Source organism: Carcharodon carcharias, chromosome 8 (genome assembly GCF_017639515.1).
Source record: "Carcharodon carcharias isolate sCarCar2 chromosome 8, sCarCar2.pri, whole genome shotgun sequence".
NCBI classification, from domain to species: domain Eukaryota; kingdom Metazoa; phylum Chordata; class Chondrichthyes; order Lamniformes; family Lamnidae; genus Carcharodon; species Carcharodon carcharias.
The window spans coordinates 51,271,004-51,293,335 of record NC_054474.1 but is presented as its reverse complement, the minus strand read 5'-3'; the positions used below and the strand labels follow the sequence as shown (position 1 = coordinate 51,293,335).

Sequence of the window (22,332 nt, the reverse complement as noted above, 5' to 3'; positions counted from 1 at the left end):
ATTACAATCACAATTACAATGTTGTATCTTTCAGTGCAAACAGTGCTATCAAAATTTGATCAGTGGTGAGCAAAGCTATTAAACTGACATATGTCAATTCACAAAAAACCTAAAAAAACTCCTTTACATCACTGAGTTTACAACCTGTAGAGCACTTAAAAACGATGCACAGTATTTTCTTTTCCCAAATACTTTGCTGCAATCAAGAATATAGTCATTCCAATTAATCAATATATTCTAACAACTGAATTAACTAACAGCAAGTTCTAACTTCATTTATTGCCATAAATTTCTACAAGTAAAGAAAAAAATAATCAAATTTTTCAAATCAATCTTTAAAGGATGTTAAATTCAAAAAATCTTAAGATGTTTATTTATTTCAGATAACAGTCAATTCAGAGAAGGTGTCCAATTGAATTCAGTAACATGGAAATGAATAGGGTTATGGTCAATTAGCAGAAGCATCACTCCCGATTTGCCATAGGCAGAAACTACTAATATTTAGTTATCTGGATAATCACATCTTGTTTATTAGGGGTCCAAGGTCTTGCATAGAGATATAAACATAGATCAAACAGGGACAGAATGAAAAATAAGGGTCGTGGGACTAAGCACAGCTCTTTCAGAAAGCCAGTATCGGCACAATGGGCCAAATGGCTCCCTTCAGTGCTGTAAGATTCAATGATTCCTAACATTTATTGGGCATTCTGCTTAAAAACACAAATATAGTTTTAATAAGCACCTATGAGCTTTTTTGGTAACAATATATTTTATTAATTTGGTACTGTTTCAAAGCTGCTTGGAACTGTATTTCTGTGATGACTCTCAACTTGTGAAAAATTGGGTCTTAAAAATAAATAAATCCATCTTTGCATTCATAATTTTTTTCATTTGTTCTTGGGATGTTAGCATCAGTAGCAAGAGCAGCATTTATTGTCCAGTGGTGGTGAGCTGCATTCATGAACCGCTGCAGTCCACGTAGGTACACCCACAGTGCTGTTCGGAAGGGGGTTCCAGGAGTTTGATTCAACAACAGTGAGGGACTTCCAAGTTAGGACGGTATGAGACTTAGAAGGGAACTTGAAGGTGGTGGCTTCTTTCATGTGTCTAATGTCCTTATTCCTCTGGCTGCTAGAGGTCGTGGGCTTGAAAGGAAACTTGGCGAGTTGCTGCAGTGCATTTTGTAGATTACACACAATGCTGCCCTGTGCACCCGTGGTGGAGGGAGTTAATGTTTAAGGTGGTGAATGGGATGTCAATCAAGTGGACTGCTTTTTCATGAATGGTGTTGAGCTTGATTGTTGTTGGAGCTGCACTCATCCAGGCAAGTACTTCATCACACTCTTGACTTGTGCCTCATAAATAGTGGACAGGATTTGGGAAGTCAGAAGATGAGTTACTCGCTGCAGAATTCCCAGCTTCTGACCGTTCCTGTAGCCACTGTATTTATATGTCTGGTCCAGTTAAGTTTCTGGTTGTTGGCAACCCCAGGATACTAATGGTGGAGGATTCAGTGATGGTAATGCCACTAAACATCAAGGGGAGACAATCAGCTTCCCTTTTGTTAGAAGAAAGTCATTGCCTGCTGGCTGTGTACTGCAAATGTTATTTGTCATTATCAGCCCTAGCCTGAATGTTGTCCAGGTCTTGCTGCATGAGGGCAAGGACTGTTTCAGTATCGAAGGAGTTGCGAATGGTATTGAAGACTGAGCAATCATTAGCAAAAGTCTCCGCTTCTGACCTTCTGTCGGAGGAAAGGTAATTGCTGAAGCAGCTGAAGATTGTTGGACCTAGGACACTACCCTGAGGAACTCTTGCAGTAAAGTCTTGGGGCTAAGATGATTGGCCCCCAACAACCTCAACCTCTAATAAACAGAAAATGCTGGAAAAACTCAAAACTCAACAGATCTGACAGCATCTGTGGAGAGAGAAAAACAAAGTTAACTCAACCTCTGTGCTGGGCATGTTTCAGCGGAGAGTTTTCCCCCCCCGATTCCCAGTGACTCCAGTTTTACTAGGACTCCTTGGTGCTACACTCACTCAAATGCTGCCTTGATGTCATGAGCAATCACACTCACCTCACCTCTAGAGTTCAGCTTTTTTGTCCATGTTTGGACCAAAGCCGTAATGAGGTCTGTAGCTGAATGGCCCTGCAGGAACCCAAATTGAGCATTGGTGAGCAGGTTGTTGCTGAGTAAGTGCCACTTGGTAGCAATTCTAATGATACCTTCCATCACTTTGCTGATGATTGAGAGTAGACTGCTGGGGCTGTAATTGGCCAGGTTGGATTGAGCCTGCTTTTTGTGTGCAAGATACAACTGGGCAATTTTACACATTGTCCATTTGATACCAGTTTTGTAGCTGTACTTGAACAGCTTGGTTAAGCATGAGGCTAGAAGTCCTAGAGCAGAAATCAACATTGAACACTGTTCATTTAAGTTCCATATTTCCAAATGCTGACCATAACTTTAAAATCTACACACAGCAACATTAATCACCCCAGACTAGCTGCTCTTTATATCTCTCCCTGGTTTGTAGACTTAAAGGAAATGCCAACAGAGTTTTGTGGCATCCTTCCATCTACTCTTGATGCTGGACATACAGCAAATCCAATCTTCATATGGTGCACTTTTGCTGGTGGTTGAAGAGGCCAATATGTGAAAAGCAGGTGCTGGTCAAATGCTGCATATGAAGCGGTTATCAGGTGTTGTTGTGTTGTTGTTGTTTTTGGCATTGACACTTGTTGCCAAGTTGCTATGGCCACTGACCATCATGGTGGCACATGCCAGCCCACAGGTGATGTTGTTATTTCCCTATATCATTGACTAGTGTCTCCCAGGTGCAAGAATCAATATCTAGGACCTTCATGCCACGCTTGTAAGCATCCATGAAGTGGAGCTTTGGGTGTCTTGCGGTTCTAGCTACCTCGCAAGATAGAAAATCCTTAGGTGCGTGACTGTCTTCCAACCTGCAAATATATCCGAGCCAGTGAAGCCACCTCTGCTTGATGAGTGTCAAGGCAGAAAGCAAGGAAGAAATCCCAAAGCTGTGTTTCGGACTCTACAAAAACATCACTTAAAACATTCAATTTCTTCATCTTTCCAGTTCTCCAAAGTGCTCAGCTTAAAGGTAGCATTCTTGCCTCTACTGTCATAAGTCATAGGTTCAAAAGTTACAACTAACATGCAGCAAGCTTTTAAACTTGCCAAATTAGTTGCCTTTGAACTTCTTAAAATTTCACTTTTTTTGAAGTATTACCAAGAAATTACAACATGGAAATAATCCATTTGGTGCAACTAATCCATGTTGCTGCTTATCCTCTGTATGAGCAGTAGTCTTATAATGTATTCCATTTGTCTGACCTGTTCCCATATCCCTATAAGCCCCTTCTTGCAACCACCAAACTAACAGATTCTTAAATGCTGGCATAGTCTCTGTTTTAATCTTTCACTCTCAAGTACTTTGCACAGCCTCACAACCCTCTGTGTAAAATACTTACTCCTGTTGTCTGTTCTAATTCTCTTGCATTAAATCTGATAGCTACATCCTTCCATTCTAGCCCCTTCAATCACTTGCTTCTCTCTACTCTATCCCATCCTTCAGTTTTTTGACAGAATGCAGGTTTGCAATTGGAATTCCACAAATAAAAAACTGATAATTTCAGCCACGAAAGCAGAGTAAAAAGATCAAACATAGGCAAGTGGAACTTTTCCACATGGAAGGTGCTATCAGGTGGATTATTAGCATGCATCTTCCAACTGAAAATTCATGCTGAAATTGGAGAACAGTGGATTCGGCTGTAAACCTTTCAACTATTGACAGTGCACAAATAGGGTGACAAGATTGGAAAAATAGAGGTTAAACAAAGAAAATGAAAATAAATTCTGACAAAGGGTTTCTAACCAAATTGCTATCCTATATTTTTTTCTCACCCAAATTGCTATCCTATATTTTTTTCTCACCCAGTTTCGGAAAACAGCATTTCTCTGTGTTCTTCTAAGGTAATAAAAATGTAATCGTTATAAGAAAAACTACAGAAATACAAGGGCTTGGATTCTTCACAATCCTAGAATCATAGAGGACAACTAAAAAAGAAATAAGGAGGGAGAAGATTAAATATAAGGGTAAACTAGCCAGTAATATAAAAGAAGATTGCAAGAGTTTTTTTTAGATATATAAAGGGTAAGAGAGAGGCAAAAGTAGACATTGGGCCACCGGAAAATGCGCTGGAGAAGTAGTAGTGGAGAACAAAGAAATGGCGGAGGAACTGAATAGGTATTTTGCATCAGTCTTCATGGTGGAAGATACGAGTAATATCCCCAAAGTTCAAGAGAGTCAGGGGGGGCAGAGATGAGTATGGTGGCCATTACCAAGGAGAAGGTGCTAGGAAAACTGAAAGGTCTGAAGGTGGATAAATCACCTGGGCCAGATGGATTACACCCCAGAGTTCTGAAGGAGATAGTTGAAGAGATAGTGGAGGCGTTAGTGGTGATCTTTCAGGAATCACTGGAGTCAGGGAGGGTCCCAGAAGACTGGAAAATCGCTAATGTAACCCCCCTGTTAAGAAGGGAGTGAGACAAAAGATGGGATTTTACAGGCCGATTAGCCTGAACTCAGTCGTTGGTAAGATTTTAGAGTCCATTATTAAGAATGAGATTTCAGAATACTTGGAAGTGCATGGTAAAATAGGGCAAAGTCAGCATGGCTTCATCAAGGGGAGATCATGCCTGACAAATCTCTTAGAATTCTTTGAGGAGGTAACGAGTAGGTTAGACAAAGGAGAGCCAATGGATGTTATCTACTTGGACTTCCAGAAGGCCTTTGACAAGGTGCCACACAGGAGGCTGCTCAGTAAGATAAGAGCCCATGGTGTTAGAGGCAAGGTACTAGCATGGATAGAAGATTGGCTGTCTGGCAGAAGGCAGACAGTGGGGATAAAAGGGTCCTTCTCAGGATAGCGGCCGGTGACTGGTGGAGTTCCGCAGAGGTCAGTGTTGGGACCACAACTTTTCACTTTATACATTAATGATCTAGATGAAGGAACTGAGGGCATCCTGGCTAAGTTTGCAGATGATACAAAGATAGGTGGAGGGACAGGTGGTATTGAGGAGGCGGGGAGGCTGCAGAAGGATTTGGACAGGTTAGGAGAATGGGCAAAGAAGTGGCAGATGGAATATAATGTGGGGAAGTGTGAGGTCATGCACTTTCGTAAGAAGAATAGAAGCATAGACTATTTTCTAAATGGGGAGAGAATTCAGAAATCTGAAGTGCAAAGGGACTTTTGAGTCCTAGTCCAGGATTCTCTTAAGGTTAACTTGCAGGTTGAATCGGTAGTTAGGAAGGCAAATGCAATGTTGGCATTTAATTCGAGAGGACTAGAATATAAAAGCAGGGATGTGCTGCTGAGGCTTTATAAGGCTCTGGTCAGACCACATTTAGAATATTGTGAGCAATTTTGGGCCCCGTATCTCAGGAAGGATGTTCTGGCCCTGGAGAGGGTCCAGAGGAGGTTCACGAGAACAATGCCAGGAATGAAAGGCTAACATATGAGGAACGTTTGAGGACTCGGTCTATACTCGATGGAGTTTAGAAGGATGAGGGGGGATCTGATTGAAACTTACAGAATACTGAAAGGCCTGGATAGAGTGGACGTGGGGAAGGTGTTTCCATTCGTAGGAGAGACTAGGACCCAAGGGCACAGCCTCAGAGTAAAGGGAAGACCTTTTAGAACAGAGATGAGGAGAAACTTCTTTAGCCAGAGAGTGGTGAATCTAAGGAATTCATTGCCACGGAAGGCTGTGGAGGCCAGGTCATTGAGTGTATTTAAGACCGTGATACATAGGTCCTTGATTGGTAAGGGGATCAAAGGTTAAGGGGAGAAGGTGGGAGAATGGGGTTGAGAAACTTATCAGCCATGATTGAATGGCAGAGCAGACACAATGGGCCGAATGGCCTAATTTCTGCTCCTATGTCTTATGGTCTAATGGTTAAAGCACAGGTGACGGCCACCCCATCGTGTCAGTGCCCAGCTTTCTGCAATAACAGCCTTCACCAAAATAACGGAGTAACTTTTCTTTTTCAGCAACTACTGTCACAGCACATACACAGCTAAACATGAAAATCCAGTAACCCTGTTTCTCCACAGGGTGCCCTACAACAGTGTCCACCAATAAGCTCTGCACTTAAATCAACGCAATGGCATGAATTTGGGGATTTGCCCACTAGACCTCCACTAAAGATGCCAGAAAAAATTAAGGCGTTGCATTTAGCAGCAAGTGAATTTTAACAGTGTGATAACTACTGCCAAACAACCGCCTCAGCCTTGAAACTGTAATTTTATAACTGGAGAGTCTCATCTCTTCAGAGGTTAATGAGTCTATCTGGGACATCCCAGTTATGTCGTAGGCATGGGGATAGATTGCAGGGAGGCAGTCTTTTATGTTGCGTTTATCTGTGTGTTTTCTCACAGAAACAGTCAGCTTGGAAGGTTGTAAGAAGGCAATTATGTATCTGCCAGCAGCAACAACAAAAAGCATGGAGGCCCTTAGGAATCTGGGTGTTCCTGATCTGGAGCCACTAAGCAGGAATTGCTCAGAATTAAAGGTCCAAGTGCATGAAGAATTAAAATTGTCAGATCCACCTGGTAAAACTGGTGGAAGAGATCGGCACAGGAATCCTCGCAGTAAGAGAGAGAGAGAGCGCAGGAGCGTGCGCACACACACTTCAAAAGTCCAAATATCAGACTGGCAAACTGAGGAGAATTAAAGTGAATTCTTAAGACCTGTGGCGCACCCTTGTTTGATCCCAGGAGGTTTGAAGGAACCATCAAGATCCTGTAATGTATAGGGGATCTCTTAGGCAGAATTAAAAACAGAATGGGAGGTGGTCTGCAGGTTTAAAATCTATGTGCTTAGGAAATATATATAGTGTTAAGTTAGTAGTACTTGCTTTGCTTAACTCTTGTAGAGTAAAAGCTTTTGTTTAAAATGTGAGATCTTGGGGCATGCTTATTTCAGTTAATAACTGGGAGTTTGGATTTATTTTTAAAAGTTAATGGTTTCCCTTGAGATCATAACAACAAAGATCTTAATTTATTCACTGAGCCCATGCTGCTAGTAAGAGTTTTATAAGGACAGGGATGATGCAGGCAAGGATACAAGTCATGATATTCTGAATAAATTATACTTGTGGAGAGGGGAGGCTAGCAAATTAAGCTTGGGAACAAACTGGTATATATCTGGTAATGATATATCTTTAAAACTGTTTCAATAATTTCTGTGGAGCAGTTAATACATTTCTTCACAGGTAAAATCTTTATGTAACTCTAGATCAGCTTTCCATACCCAAAAGGTCACCCACAGTCAGTATTACTTACAATTTAAGCCACCCTGAAAACTTCTGGAATGTAGAGGGGAACTCAAATTTGTATTTAATTTTATTATGAAATAGCTAGCTACAACTTTGAATGTTGTTCTGGTTAATAATCAGTATCACAGGATATAATAACACTTGGGAGGAAAATTTAAAAAAAACACTCTGCTGGACAGTTCTGTTCCAAAATCTGAAAAGCTTTACTGTCATTACAAAATAATTTCCTCTGACAGGAAGCTGGCTTTTGCAAACAACATCATTCGACCATATGATGTGGTGTATTCAAACTACAGATCATGTTTACGGAAAGGAGGTTTAAATTTCAAACCACACCACTAAACATCACAGAATAAAAATTGGAAAGAGATTTGTTTTCTGAATGAGTTCAAAAAGGAGCCACATAATAGACTTTTCAATGTAAATACTGATTCACAAGATGATTATCAAAAAATTCACATCTCAATTAAATGGTTGCAACACAATTGCTGGAATTGTTGAAATAGATGTGTCCCATAACTGGTCTATACATGCAAGCTTTGATCAATATCACTACTGAATTTATATTACACCCCACCTATGCATATATTGTTGTGCTATATGTTATTTAATCAAAAGAAGGATTAGATCGTTAGCTAAGTAAAGTGATTTTCTAAAAAAAAAAATTCAATAATTTACGATCCTGCTTTGTGAGTTTGTTCCAGTGTACCTGGAAGTAATTTTTAAAAAATATTATTCATTCAAGGGATGTGGGTATCCCTGGCTAGGCCAGCATTTATTGCCCATCCCTAATTGCTCCTGAGAAGGTGGTGGTGAGCTACCTTCTTAAACCGCTGCAGTCCACTGTGATGTAGGTACACCCAGAGTGCTATTAGGGAGGGAGTTCCAGGATTTTGACCCAGCGACAGAGAGGGAATGGCGATATATTTCCAAGTCAGGATGGTGAGTGGCTTGGAGGGGAACTTCCAGTTGGTGGCGTTCCCATGTGTCTGCTGCCCTTGTCCTTCTAGATTTTAGCGGTCATGGGTTTAGATGGTGCTGTCTAAGGAGGCTTGGTGAGTCCCTGCCGTGCATCATGTAGATGATGCACACTGCTGCAACTCTGCGTTGGTGGTGGAGCAAGTGAATGTTTGTGGATGGGATGCCAATCAAGCAGGCTACTTTGACCTGGTTGGTGTCAAGTTTCTTGAGCGCTGTTGGGGATGCATTCATCCATGCACAGGGAGGATATTCCATCACACTCCTGACTTGTGCCATGTAGATGGTGGACAGGCTTTGCGGAGTCAGGAGGTGAATTACTTACCACAGGATTCCTAGACTCTGGCCTACTCTTGTAACCCCCAGGATATTGATAATGGGGGATTAGTGATGGTAATGCCATTGAATGTCAAGGGACAATGGTTAGATTTTCTCTTGTTGGAGATAAGACATAGGAGCAGAAATTAGGTTATTCGGCCCATCGAGTCTGCTCCGCCATTCAATCATGGCTGATAAGTTTCTCAACCCGATTCTCTCGCCTTCTCCCCTGGTCATTGTTTGGCACTCGTGTGGCGTGAATGTTACTTGCCACTAGTCAGTTCAAGGCTGGATATTGTCCAGATCTTGTTGCATTTGGACATGGGCTGCTTCAGTATCTGAGGCGTCGTGAATGGTGCTGAACATTGTGCAATCATCAGCGAACATCCCCACTTCTGACCTTATGATAGAAGGAACGTCATTGATGATGCAGCTGAAGATGGTTGGGCCTAGAACACTACCCTGAGGAACTGATGCAGTGTAGTCCTGGAACTGAGATGATTGACCTCCAACAACTATAACCATCCCCCTTTGTGCTAGATATGACTCCAACCAGCGCAGAGTTTTCCCCCCGATTCCAACGACTCCATTTTTGCTCAGGCACTTTGATGCCACACTCGGTCAAATGCTGCCTTGATGTCAAGGACAGTCATTCTCACCTCGCCTCACCTCTGGAGTTCAGCACTTCTGTCCATGTTTGAACCAACGCTGCTGAGTGGCCCTGACGGAACCAAAACGGAATGTCAGTGAGCAGGTTATTGCTAAGCAAGTACCGCTTCATACCACTGCTGATGACCCCTTCCATTACTTTACTGATGATCAAGAGTAGACTGATATGGTGCGAATTGGCCTGGTTGGATTTGTCCTGCTTTTTGTGTACACGATATACCTGGGCAATTTTCCACAATGCCAGGTGGATGCCAGTGTTGTAGCTATACAACATGGCTAGGGCTGCAGAAGGTTCTGGAACACAAGTCTTCAGTACTATTGCCAGAATGCTGTCAGGTCCCATAGCCTCTGCAGTATCTAGTGCCTTCAGCAGTTTCTTGATACCACATGGAGTATGAGATAAATTGGCTGAAGACTGGCTTCTGCGATGCTGGGGACCTCCGGAAGAGGCCGAGATGGATCACACGCTCAGCACATCTGGCTGAAGATTGTTGTGAATGCTTCAGCCTTATCTTTTGCATTGATGTGGTGGGCTCCTTCATCTTTGAGATGGGGATATTTGTGGAGCGTCCTCTTCCAGTGAGTTGTTTAATTGTCCACCGCCATTTACGAATGGATGTGGCAGGAATGCAGAGCTTCAGTCTGATCCGTCGGTTGTGGAATCGCTAAGCTCTATCCAACCCTTGCTGCTTATGTTGTTTGGAACATGAGTGGTCCTGTATTATAGCTTCACCAGGTTGATACCTCATTTTTAGATATACCAGGAACCGTACCAGATGTCCTCCTGCACTCCTCATTGAACCAGGGTTGATCCATTGGCTTGGTGGAAATGGTAGAGTGCCGGGCAATGAGGATTGTGGTTGAGGACAATTCTGCTGCTGCTGATGGCCCACAGCCCCTTATGGTTGCCCAGTTTTTAGTTGCTAAATCTGTTCGAAATCTATCATTTAGCATGGTGGTAGTGCCACACAACACGATGGAGGGTATCCCCAATGTGAAGATGGGACTTTCTCTCCACAAGGACTGTACGGTGGTCGCTCCTACTGATACTGTAATGGACAGATGCATCTGCAGCAGGCAATTGGTGAGGATGAGGTCAAGTATGTTTATCCCTCTTGCTGGTTCCCTCACCACCTGCCGCAGCCCCAATCTAGCAGGTATGTCCTTTAGGACTCGGCCAGCTCAGTAAGTAGTGGTGCTCCGGAGCCACTCTTGGTGATGGGCATCCAAGTCCCCTACCCAGGGTACATTCTCATCCTTGCCAAACTCGGTGCTTCCTCCAAATGGTGTTCAACATGGAGGAGTACTGATTAATATGCTGAGGGGGGAAGCATGCAGGAGGTTTCCTTGCCCATGTTTGACCTGATGCCATGTGACTTCATGGGGTCCGGAGTCAATGTTGAGGACTCCCAGGACAGCTCCCTCCTGACTGTATACCACTGTGCTGCCACCTCTGCTGCACCTGTCTTGTTGGTGGGACAGGACATACCCAGGGATGATGATGGTGGTGTCTGGGGCATGATCCATAAGGTATGTTTCTGTGTGTATGATTATGACAGGCTGTTGCTTGACACTAGCCCTCCTAATTTTGGCACTAACCTCCCAACTTTGCGGGATCGACAGGGCTGAACTTGCCGTTGTCATTTCCTAGGTCGATGCCGGCTGGTCCATTCCTTTTAGACTTTTTAGTGGATTGGCACAACTGAGTGGCTTACTAGGCCATTTCAGAAGGCAGTTAATAGTCAACCACATTTCTGTGGGCCTGGAGTCACACGGTAGCCAGAATAGGTAAAGGCATTAGTGAACCAGATGGGTTTTTACGACAATCGACAATGGTTTCATGGTCATCATTAGGCTTTTAATTCCAGATTTTTATTGAATTCAAATTTCACCATCTGCCATGGTGGGAGTCGAACCTGGGTCCCCAGAGCATTACCCTGGCTTACTGGTCCAGTGACAATACCACAACGTCACCGCTTCCCCTAGTATGAATTTTTGACAATTGTTATCTGATATAATACTTTATTATATTTAGTAATACTTTATTATATTTAGTAAAGTATTTAAACTGTGCACATTTTCTTCAAATAAACAAAGGAAAAATAGCTTCAACTAAGAAATTCTGATGTGATAATAAAATGTGAAAAATAGTGAATGAAATATGTATGCTGTTCCCTTTATTATACCAAAATGTTGAACCAGATGAACATGCATAGTTAGTCAATTTTCAAATGAAAAGTCTGAATTTAGTTATAAGAAATTGAGCAATATCTAATGAAGAAATATTATTTTCAGAAAATTGGAGAGTTAGGTAAATTGTTGTTAGTTGCTACTTAAAAACGAATATATTCGAACATACAAATCAGGTGTAGGCCACTCAGCACTTGGAGCCTGCTCCATCATTCAATAAGATCATGGCTGATCTGATTGTAACCTCCACTCCACATTCCCTGATAATCTTTCACCCCCTTGTTTGAATCTATCTAGCTCTGCCTTAAAAACATTCAAAGACTCTGCTTCCACTGCCTTTTGAGGAAGAGAGCTCCAAAGGCTCATGACTCTCTAAGAGCAAAACTTTCTCCTCATCTCCGTCTTAAATGAGAGACTCCTTTTTTTTTAAAACTGTGACCCCTAGTTCTAGATTCTCCCACAAGAGGAAACATCCTGTCCACATCCAGTTTGTCAAGGCCCCTCAGGATCTTAAAGTTTCAATCAAGTCACCTCTTACTCTTCTAAACTCCAGTCTATGTAAGTCTAACCTGTTCAACCTTTCCTCGTAAGACAACCCGCCCATTCCTGGTATTAGTCTAGTAAACCTTCTCTGAACTGCTTCTACCACATTTACATTTTTCCTTAATTAAGGAGACCAATACTGTACACAGTACTGCAGATGTGGTCTCACCAGTGCCCTGTATAACTGAAGCATAACCGCTCTACTTTTGTAATCAATTTCCCTCACCATAAACGATGACATTCTCTCAGCTTTTCTAATTACTTGCTGTACCTGTACATTAGCCTTCTGTGATTCATGCACTACGACCCTGAGATTCCTCTGAATCTCAGGGCTCTGCAATCTCTCATCATTTAAATTATATTCTTCCTCCCAAAACAAACAATTTCACATTTTCCCACATTATACTCCATTTGCCAGATCTTTGCCCACTCACTTACCCTATCTATATCCCTTTGTAGCCTCTTTACATCCTCTTCACAATTTACTTTCCAATCTATCTTTGTGTCATCAGCAAATTTATCCACCATACCTTCGGTCCCTTCATCCAAGTCATTTATATAAACTGTAATAAGTTGGGGACCCAGCACTGATCCCTGTGGCACACCACTCATTACATCATGCCAAACCTCTGCTTCCTGTTAGCCAGCCAATCTTCTATCCATGCAAATATGCTATCCCCATTACTATGAGCTTTTATTTTCCGCAATAACCTTTGATATGGCACCTTATCAAACGTCTTCTGGAAATCCAAGTACAGTACATCCACCTTTATCCACAGCACATGTTACTCCTTCAAAGAGCTCCGATGAAGTGGTTAAACATGATTTCCCTTTCACAAAACCATGTTGGGTCTGCCTGACTGCCTTGAATTTTTCCAAGTGCCAAACAAAGAGGAGTTGTGCATGGTTAGTGGAAGGCAATTCGTAATATAACACAGGGGCAATGCTACAATTATTATGAATCAGGCATTTTCCACAGATTTCATTTCTTAAGGTTTTATCTCTACGAGCAAGTCCAAACTTTGTCATCAAAGGGTGACATAATCTCAGGTAGCAGATCGTATGGTCATCATGGATATTTTTTCCCAATGAGACATACTGTAGAAATATTACAGATTATCACTGGACATTCACAATCCCTCCAATTGATACAACTACAAATCAAGTTTATAGTCAAACTGAACAGAATCAAACATAAACAACAACTTTAACCAGGTTGCAAAACTTCACAGAATTTATAAACCCTGCATGAAAATAAGTATATTGAAGCTGTCACAGATCTTGGAGGTTATAAAGCTGTTTGTTTGCTGATGATCCAAAATACGCGGGCTGCAACTAATAGGGATCAAGAAGATCACATACAGAGTAATCAACATAAAAGCCAAATACTATGGATGCTGGAAATCTGAAATAAAAACAGAAAAGGTTGGAAAAACTCGGCAGGTCTGCAAGCATCCATGGAGTGAGCAACAGTTAACTTTTTGAGTCTGTATGACTCTTCTGCAGAGGAATCAAATTAGTTTGGTGGACTAGCTGATAAATGGCTGATATGGAAAAATGCAAAAGAATGAGAATAGGGAATATATGAAACAGTGGTTATGATGAACAGTGTTAAACTGTCAAGGATAACACAGGAGGAACCTAATGGTACTGATGGACAGCTTGTGAAAAGCAACAGCAGTATAGATGGAAAACAGGATCTTGGGGTATAGAGCTATAGGGTAAGAATACAGGTTGCAAAGGCTTGTATAACAAGGCACTGGTTCCACTGTACCTAGAAGTTCCATGTACAATTCTCATCATTGTTTTACAATGGGGAAATTCTGGCTTTGGAAAGGATATAAAGATGGGTAATGAAACTGATCCTATAGATTAGGTATCTGAGCTTAACAAAAGACAAAACAACTCAGAGTATTGACACTCAAGAGAAAACTGTTGAAAAAGAACCTTATTGGAGGTTTTCAAGGTTCTACAAGGCATAGATAAAGAAACCTGATAAAGTGCTTGACATAAGCACAAATTAAGAACATGGTCAGATGAGGAAAACTGAATGAGAGCAATGTTTGTTGAGGGCTAAATATTGACCAGGACCCCAGGAAACTCCCCCTGGCCTTTCATTAAGTTGAGACATGGGAAATTTCACATCTTCTGCTGGTTCCAGTAGATATTAACAACTTCATGAAATTATAAGAAGGGTATGGGTTCTCCAGTGCCCTGTATGTTGCTGCCTTGAGCATCACCAAAAACAGATTAACTAATCATTCATCTAATTAGTTGTTCCTGAGACCTTGCTGTGCAGAAATTGGTTGTCATATTTTCTTCTTACATCCATTCATGGGATATGAGCGTCACTGGCTAGGCCAGCATTTATTGCCCATCCCTAATTGCCCTCAAGAAGGTGGTGGTGAGCTACCTTCTTGAACTGCTGCAGTCCATGTAGTGTAGGTACATCCACAGTGCTGTTAGGGAGGCAGTTCCAGGGTTTTGACCCAGCAACCTTTTTACTTATATAACAGTGACTGCAGGTCAAAAGTAATGAATTGGATGTGCAGCACTTTGGAATATTCTTAAGGACATAACAAAGCACTATATAACTGTAAGTTCTTTCTTTCTCCACTGCCAATTCAGTTTCACACCACAACTACACTACCTCAGAAGGCCACTGGGTGCACCACAGAAAAAGAAACTTAAATAACTAATAATATCCTTCCCTTTCTCCCACGGAATTAAATATTTTTAAGCAAAGGTACAAAATTATATTCAAAAAGTCACCATTTTTAATTAGTTACTTTCAATACACTTCACATAACGCACAGCAACTGATACCAAACACTTCATAAGTTCAATTTTGTCATCACGACAATCATCGCCGTCATCTTATCCAAATAACAAGTTAATGGCATGACATCAACTTTTCATCTCTCTGTAATAGAATTTCGGTCTATAATAATTATACCAGGACTTCATATAGTTACTCCAGGAAATACTGTGACTAATGTTACCACAAGAAATTATAAGGGCAAACCATTGTGGGACTTCCCTACAGCTATAGGCAAGGTTGAAAAGCTCTGTAAAAACTGAAAAACTATTCTTTGCAAGTCATGCCCCAAGAGTAAGCAGGAATGAGAAAAGCCTTTATGTCCAATAAGCCCATATCTTTTCAATGAGTCTCAACCCCACTTAACTGCCATACCCATCATTATGTTATTTCTACAAAAACATATCAAGTTGCTTCTTAAACTTTTTAAAAAAATATCATTCCCTTCGATTACCTTCTATGGTAATTTATTCTACAAGTTTATAACCTAACTTTTCATGTCTCCCTGGCATTTGAATGTTTGAAGAAAAGTAGGGGAATTATCCCCAGTCTCCTGTCCATTATTTATCCCTCAATCAACTTCACAAAATCAGATTATCTGGTCATTATCACACTGTCATTTGTGCAAATTGGTTGCATTTTCTATATTACAAGAGTGACTTACCTTCAAAAATTCTTCATTAGCTATGAAGCACTTTTGAATGCCATGTGGTCATGAAAGGCGTAACATAAATGCAAGTCCTTCTTTTAGACCAACTTTATTATAACGTTCATAATTGAAGTTGGGCTGCATTGATATCGGTCTTCCACAGAAATTAGGTGAAGGTACTCAAAGCTGTGGTTTGATCAGTGCCACCTATACAGCATTGATAAGCCCTCTTTTGATTGTACTCTACCCCCATTAAAATAATCCCATAGCTTATTTAAAAGCAAAAAACTGCGGATGCCGGAAATCCAAAACAAAAACAAAAATAAAAATACATGGAAAAACTCAGCAGGTCTGACAGCATCTGCGGAGAGGAACACGGTTAACATTTCGAGTCCGTATGACTCTTCAACAGAACTAAGGAAAAATAGAAGAGAGGTGAAATATAAGATGATTTAAGGGGGGCAGGGCAGGTAAAACTGGATAGAGGGCCAGTGATAGGTAGAGATTGGCAAAAGATGTCATAGACAAAAGGACAAAGAGGGTTGACAGTGGTGATATTAGCTAAGAAAGGTGCTAATAGGTGACATTAAGGTAGAAAGCAGGATGAGCAAGGTACAGATAGCCCTAGTGGGGGTGGGGTGGGGGGAAGGGATAGAAATAGGCTAAAAGTTAGAGATAAAACAATATTGGAAATACATTCAAAAATAATGGAAATAGGTGGGAAAAGAAAAATATATATAAATTATTGGAAAAAAGGGGGATCAGAAAGGGGGTGGGGATGGAGGAGAGAGTTCATGATCTAAAGTTTTTGAATTCAATATTCAATCCAGAAGGCTGTAAAGTGCCTAGTTGGGAGATGAGGTGCTGTTCCTCCAGTTTGCATTGAGCTTCAATGGAACATTGTAGCAGGCCAAGGACAGACATGTGGGCAAGACAGCAGGGTGGTGTATTGAAATGGCAAGCGACAGGGAGGTCTGGGTCATGCTTGCAGACAGACTGAAGGTGTTCTGCAAAGCGGTCACCCAGTCTGCGTTTGGTCTCTCCAATGTAGAGGAAACCGCACGGGAGCAGCGAATGCAGTAGGTTAAATTGAGGGAAGTGCAAGTGAAATGCTGCTTCACTTGAAAGGAGTGTTTGGGCCCTTGGACGGTGAGGAGGGGGCAAGTAAAGGGGCAGGTGTTGCACCTTCTGCGGTTGCATGGGAAGGTGCCATGGGAGGGGGTTAAGGTGTAGGGGGTGATGGAGGAGTGGACCAGGGTGTCCCGGAGGGAATGATCCCTGCGGAATGCCGCCGGGGGGGTGAAGGGAAGATGTGTTTGGTGGTGGCATCATGTTGGAGTTGGCGGAAATGGCGGAGGATGATCATTTGAATGTGGAGGCTGGTGGGGTGATAAGTGAGGACAAGGGGGACCCTATCATGGTTCTGGGAGGGAGGGGAAGGTGTGAGGGCAGATGCGCGGGAGATGGGCCAGACATGGTTGAGGGCCCTGTCAACCACCGTAGGTGGAAAACCTCGGTTAAGGAAGAAGGAAGACATGTCAGAGGAGCTGTTTTTGAAAGTGGCATCATCAGAACAGATGCGACAGAAGCGAAGGAACTGAGAGAATGGGATGGAGTCCTTATAGGAAGCGGGGTGTGAGGAGCTATAGTCAAGGTAGCTGTGGGAGTCAGTAGGCTTGTAATGAATATTGGTGGACAGTCTATCACCAGAAATTGAGACAGAGAGGTCAAGGAAGGGAAGGGAAGTGTCAGTGATGTACCACGTGAAAATGATGGAGGGGTGGAAATTGGAAGCAAAATTAATAATTTTTTCCAGGTCCAGACGAGAGCATGATGCAGCGCTGAAGCAGTCATCGACGTACCGGAGAAAGAGTTGTGGGAGGGGACCGGAGTAGAACTGGAACACGGAATGTTCCAAATGCCCCATACATCATTGTTTATCTCTACCTTTTAGCCTTTTTCGATCCCTTCCCCCCACCCCACCCTCACTAGGGCTATCTGTACCTTGCTCATCCTGTTTTCTACCCTTAATGGCACCTATTAGCATATTTCTTAGCTAATATCACCACCGTCAACACCTCTTTGTCCTTTTGTCTATGACATCTTTTGGCAATCTCCACCTATCACTGGCCCTCTATCCAGCTCTACCTGTCCCACCACCACCCCCCACCTTAAACCAGCTTATATTTCACCTCTCTTCTATTTTTCCTTAGTTCTGTTGAAGTCATACGGATTCGAAATGTTAACTGTATTCCTCACCGCAGATGCTGTCAGACCTGATGAGTTTTTCCAGGTTTTTTTTTTGTTTTTGTGTCCCAAAGCTTATTTGCCTGTTTAATTATAGCAGTAGGCTAACAGTTTCATAAAGTAAGCTGCATTAACCCATGGTGATCTTTCCTGTTCAGCATGCTGCTTGAGATGTCCATACTCACTCTCAGTTCATTGCTGCCATGCCATACTACATTAATCCATACGAAACTGATCCTGTTATTTGCTGTCTCAGCTACAGGATCCAAATACTTCAACTGTCCTGTTTTCTAATAAGCCAATTACATATTAAAAAACATATATTACCCATATTCAGTGATTCCTAGGCTTAAACATTAGTCATTAATTGAATAGTGAAGAACTTTCTGAAACTCAAATAATGCCAATCAACTTAATTTCCTATCTCTCCATTTTAAATCCTGTGAATTCGGTCACTCATATCCAGTATTACTTGAGGTTAGCAATTAGCTTTAAGAGAAAATTACTTTCAAGCTGACAATTACAAATTAATTTATTTAAATATATTTAAGCTTAATGTGATTATTTTGCTGTTTTGGTTCTAGAAGGACCAAGGCTAATAACCAAAAAGTAACATTATAACCTTTAACATAAAAAACTTTCCAAAGCAGTTCACAGAGACAAAATAACCAGACACAAGCAGTGCTGGACCAGACCTGCTCAGTTTTTCCAGGTAATTCTGTTTTTGTTTTGGAAAATAGAGTGGTGACTGTTTTGAGGAGATTTTGGAAGACCAGATGGGTATTAGCAAGGTAGGGGATTATAGTAAAAGCATGACTCAACAACCAAAGGAGAAATGAAAAAAGGTTCAAAGGAGAACAAATTTGTAAGATTGCAAGGCTTATGCTGTAACATAAGAGTTAAAGAAGGTTGCTGTGCTGTGGAAGGAAAAAGGAACTTGTCAATGAAGACGAGGATTTTGAAATCAATGCGTTAGCCATCAAAGTCTGCTGAGCACAGGGAGTTATAAGGAAGTGGGAACTGAAGTTGTGGAAAAGTTGTAATTTCTGAAGGGCAGAACTCTTGATGTTTAACATCATTCCCATTGTCGAATCCCTCACTACCTACCTCCTGAACTTTATCATTAACCAGAATTATAACTGGACCAGCCACACTGGGAGAGATGTGTGAAGCAGGTCAGCAGCACTATGAAACAGACTGTGTGTGTGTGTGTGTGTGTGTGTGAAGCAAGTCAGCAGTACTGTGAAGAGAATGTGTTTTCCAGTCCATTCTGGAGTTTTACTTGGAGCTAGTGTATTTGGTCACCGCCTTTGTGCCTTTCAACATGGCGTGCTTGGCCAGTTCCCCAGGCAGCAGCAGGCGCATGGCTTCTTGATCTCCCTGGAGCTAATGGTGCAGCGCTTGTTGCAATGGGCCAGGCGGAAGTCCCACCCATGATGCGCTCGAAAATATCGTTCACAAACCAGGCCTTGGAGAAGATGCCGGTGTCGGGGCGAACCTACTTCATCATTTTGTAGATGTAGATGGAGTAGCTCTCCTTCCTCCACCTTCGCCGCTTCTTCCCGCCCTTTGCTAACGGTTTCTTTAAGGCTTTCTTGGCTCCCTTCTTGGGAGCTGGTTTATTCTCATCAACCATCTTCAATTTCAGACATAGAAATGGGAGGAGTGTGAAGCAAGTCAGCAGCACTGTGAAGGGACAGGAAGGAGTTTTTTTTTTAAATTCATTCACAGGTTATGGGCATTGCTGGCTGGGCCAGAATTTACTGCCTATCCCTAAAAACCCTCGAGGCGGTGTTGGCGAATTGCCTTCTTGAACCGCTGCAGTCCATGTGGTATCAGTACACCCACAGCACTGTTAAGGAGGGAGTCCCAGATTTTGATCAGGTGCAAAGCTGGTCAGCATCGGAGAAGTGAGAGAGAAACTGTGACATTATTGGAAAGCCATGACTTGATTGGCTGGTGAGTATTACCGCTGATTTTCCTTTCTCCAATGTTAGACTTGGAAACAGCAAGAGCAGAGCAAGGCTTAAAACAGAACGGAGGGAGTGAAACTTCACTTGGTCAATGACTGGAAACAGTAAGAGCAGTGTGGAGCTTTCGACCACCACCAGGAGCCAGCCTGTGGGTTCAAAGCCCAATTTCGGAAAGAGAAAAATTGAGGTGTGACATCACAAGTAAAGAGGTAGGTAATTGACTGGAGAGTATTTGCTATTAATCTTATCTAAACAAGGGAATAAACTGGTGAGTGTTATCTTTCTTTTCTTAACATGAGGTTTACTACCATTACTAAGCTGTATTAAGTATTATTAGGGTCTATCAGTATTACTTTTGCTAAGTTTTATTAACAATAGTACGGTTTATTAGTATTTGTAAGTTTTTTCTTATTCATTCACAGGATGTGGGCTTCACTGACTGGGCCAGCATTTATTGCCCATCCCTAATTGCCCTTGAGAAGGTGGTGGTGAGCTGCTTTCTTGAACTGCTGCAGTCCACGTGGTGTAGGTACATATACATTGTTGTTAGGGAGGGAGTTCCCAGATTTTGACCCATCAACAGTGAAGGAATGGCGATAGATTTCCAAGTCAGGGTGGTGAGTGACTTGGAGGGGAACTTCCAGTTGGTGGTGTTCCAATCTATCTGCTGCCCTTGGCCTTCTAGATGGTAGTGGTCGTGGGTTTGGAAGGTGCTGTCTAAGGAGCCTTGGTGAATACCTGCAGTGCATCTTGTAAATGGTACACAATGCTACTATAGTGCATCGGTGGTGGAGATGGTGAATGTTTGTGGATGTGGTGCCAATTAAACAGGTCGCTTTATCCTAAGCGGTGTTAAGCTTCTTGAGTGATGTTGGAGCTGCACTCGTCCAGGCAAATGGGGAGTATTCCATCACACTCCTGACTTGTGCCTTGTAGATGGTGGACAGGTTTTGGAGAGTCAGGACATGAGTTACTCATCGCACGATTCCTCTGACCTGTTCTAGTAGCCACAGTATTTATATGGCTAGTCCAGTTCAATTTCTGATCAATGTTACTCCCAGGATGTTGATAGTGGGGGATTCAGTGCTGATAATGCCATTGAATGTCATGGGGTGATAGTTAGATTCTCTTTTGTCATAGGTGGTCATTGCCTGGCACTTGTGTGGCACGAATGGTACTTGCCACTCGTCAGCCAAAGCCCAGATATTGTACAAGTCTTGCTGCATTTGGACATGGACTGCTTCAGTATCTGAGAAGTCACGAATGGTGCTGAACATTGTGCAATCATCAGCGAATATCCCCACTTCTGAGCTTATAACGGAAGGAAGGTCATTGATGAAACAGCTGAAGATGGTCGGGCCGAGGGCACAACCCTAAGGAACTCTTACAGTGATGTCCTGGAGCTGAGATGACTGACCTCCAACAACCATCTTCCTTTGTGCTAGGTATGACTCCAACCAGTAGGGAGTTTCCCCCGATTCCCATTAACTCCATAGGGCTCCTTGATGCCACACTCGGTCAAATGCTGCCTTGATGTCAAGGGCAGCTACTCTTGCCTCGCTTCTGGAGTTCAGCTCTTTTGTCCATGTTGGAAGGCTGTCATAGACTCAGTTATACAGCACAAAAACAGGCCCTTCAGCCCATCACGTCCATGCCAGCCATCAACCACCTAATCCCATTTTCCAGCACTTGGCCCGTAGCCCTGTCTACTATGGCATTTCAAATGCTCATCTAAATACTTCTTAAATGTTGTGAGGAACGTGCTGCTGTAACGAGGTCAGGGGCTGAGTTGCCCTAGTGGAACCTAAACTGGGCATCAGTGAGCAGGTTATTGCTAAACTAGTGCCACTTGATAGCACTGTTGACGACACCTTCCATCATTTTATTGATGATGGAGAGTAGACTGATTGGGCTGTAATTGGTCAGGTTGGATTTGTCTTGCTTTTTGTGTACAGGACATACCTGGGCATTTTTCCACATAGCCAGGTAGATGCCAGTGTTGTAGCTGTACTGGAACAGCTTGGCTAGAGGCACGGCAAGTTCAGGAGCACAAGTCTTCAGTGCTATTGGTAGAATAATGTCACAGCCCATAGCCTTTGTACTAACCAGTGCCTTCAGCCATTTCTTGATTTCACGTGGAGTGAATGAATTGGTTGAAGACTAGCAACTGTGATGCTGGGGACCTCTGGAGGAGACCGAGATGGATCATCCACTCGGCACTTCAGGCTGAAGCTTGTAGCAAATGCTTCAGCCTTATTTTTTGCACTGGTGTGCTGGGCTCCCCCATCATTGAGGATGGGGATACTTGTGGAGCCTCCTCCTCCAATGAGTTGTTTAATTGTCCACCACCATTTGTGGCTGGATGTGGCAGAGCTGCACAGCTTATATCTGATCCATTGGTTGTGGAATTACTTAGCTATGTCTTCATTTGCTGCTTATGCTGTTTGGTACACAAGTAGTCCTGTGTTGTAGCTTCACCAGGTTGATACCTCATTTTTGGTATGCCTAGTGCTGCACCTGGCATGTCCTCCTGCACTCTACATTGAACCAGGGTTGATCCCTTGGCTTGATGGTAATGG

The 22,332-nt window shown here is 42.5% G+C and overlaps 1 protein-coding gene and 1 long non-coding RNA gene across 3 annotated transcripts in view; one reads left to right on the top strand and one right to left on the bottom strand.

Moving 5' to 3' along the window:
• Nucleotides 1-22,332, top strand: part of LOC121281007 — a 100,035-nt gene that overhangs the window by 44,074 nt on the left and 33,629 nt on the right. For both annotated transcript variants that reach the window (XR_005943787.1, XR_005943786.1), the window contains exon 2: nt 19,778-19,962. This is a non-coding gene — a long non-coding RNA (uncharacterized LOC121281007). The remainder of the gene's footprint in view (nt 1-19,777; nt 19,963-22,332) is intronic.
• The window catches only part of LOC121281006 (prefoldin subunit 1), a 103,322-nt gene that overhangs the window by 57,704 nt on the left and 23,286 nt on the right, over nt 1-22,332 (bottom strand). The window lies entirely within an intron of this gene.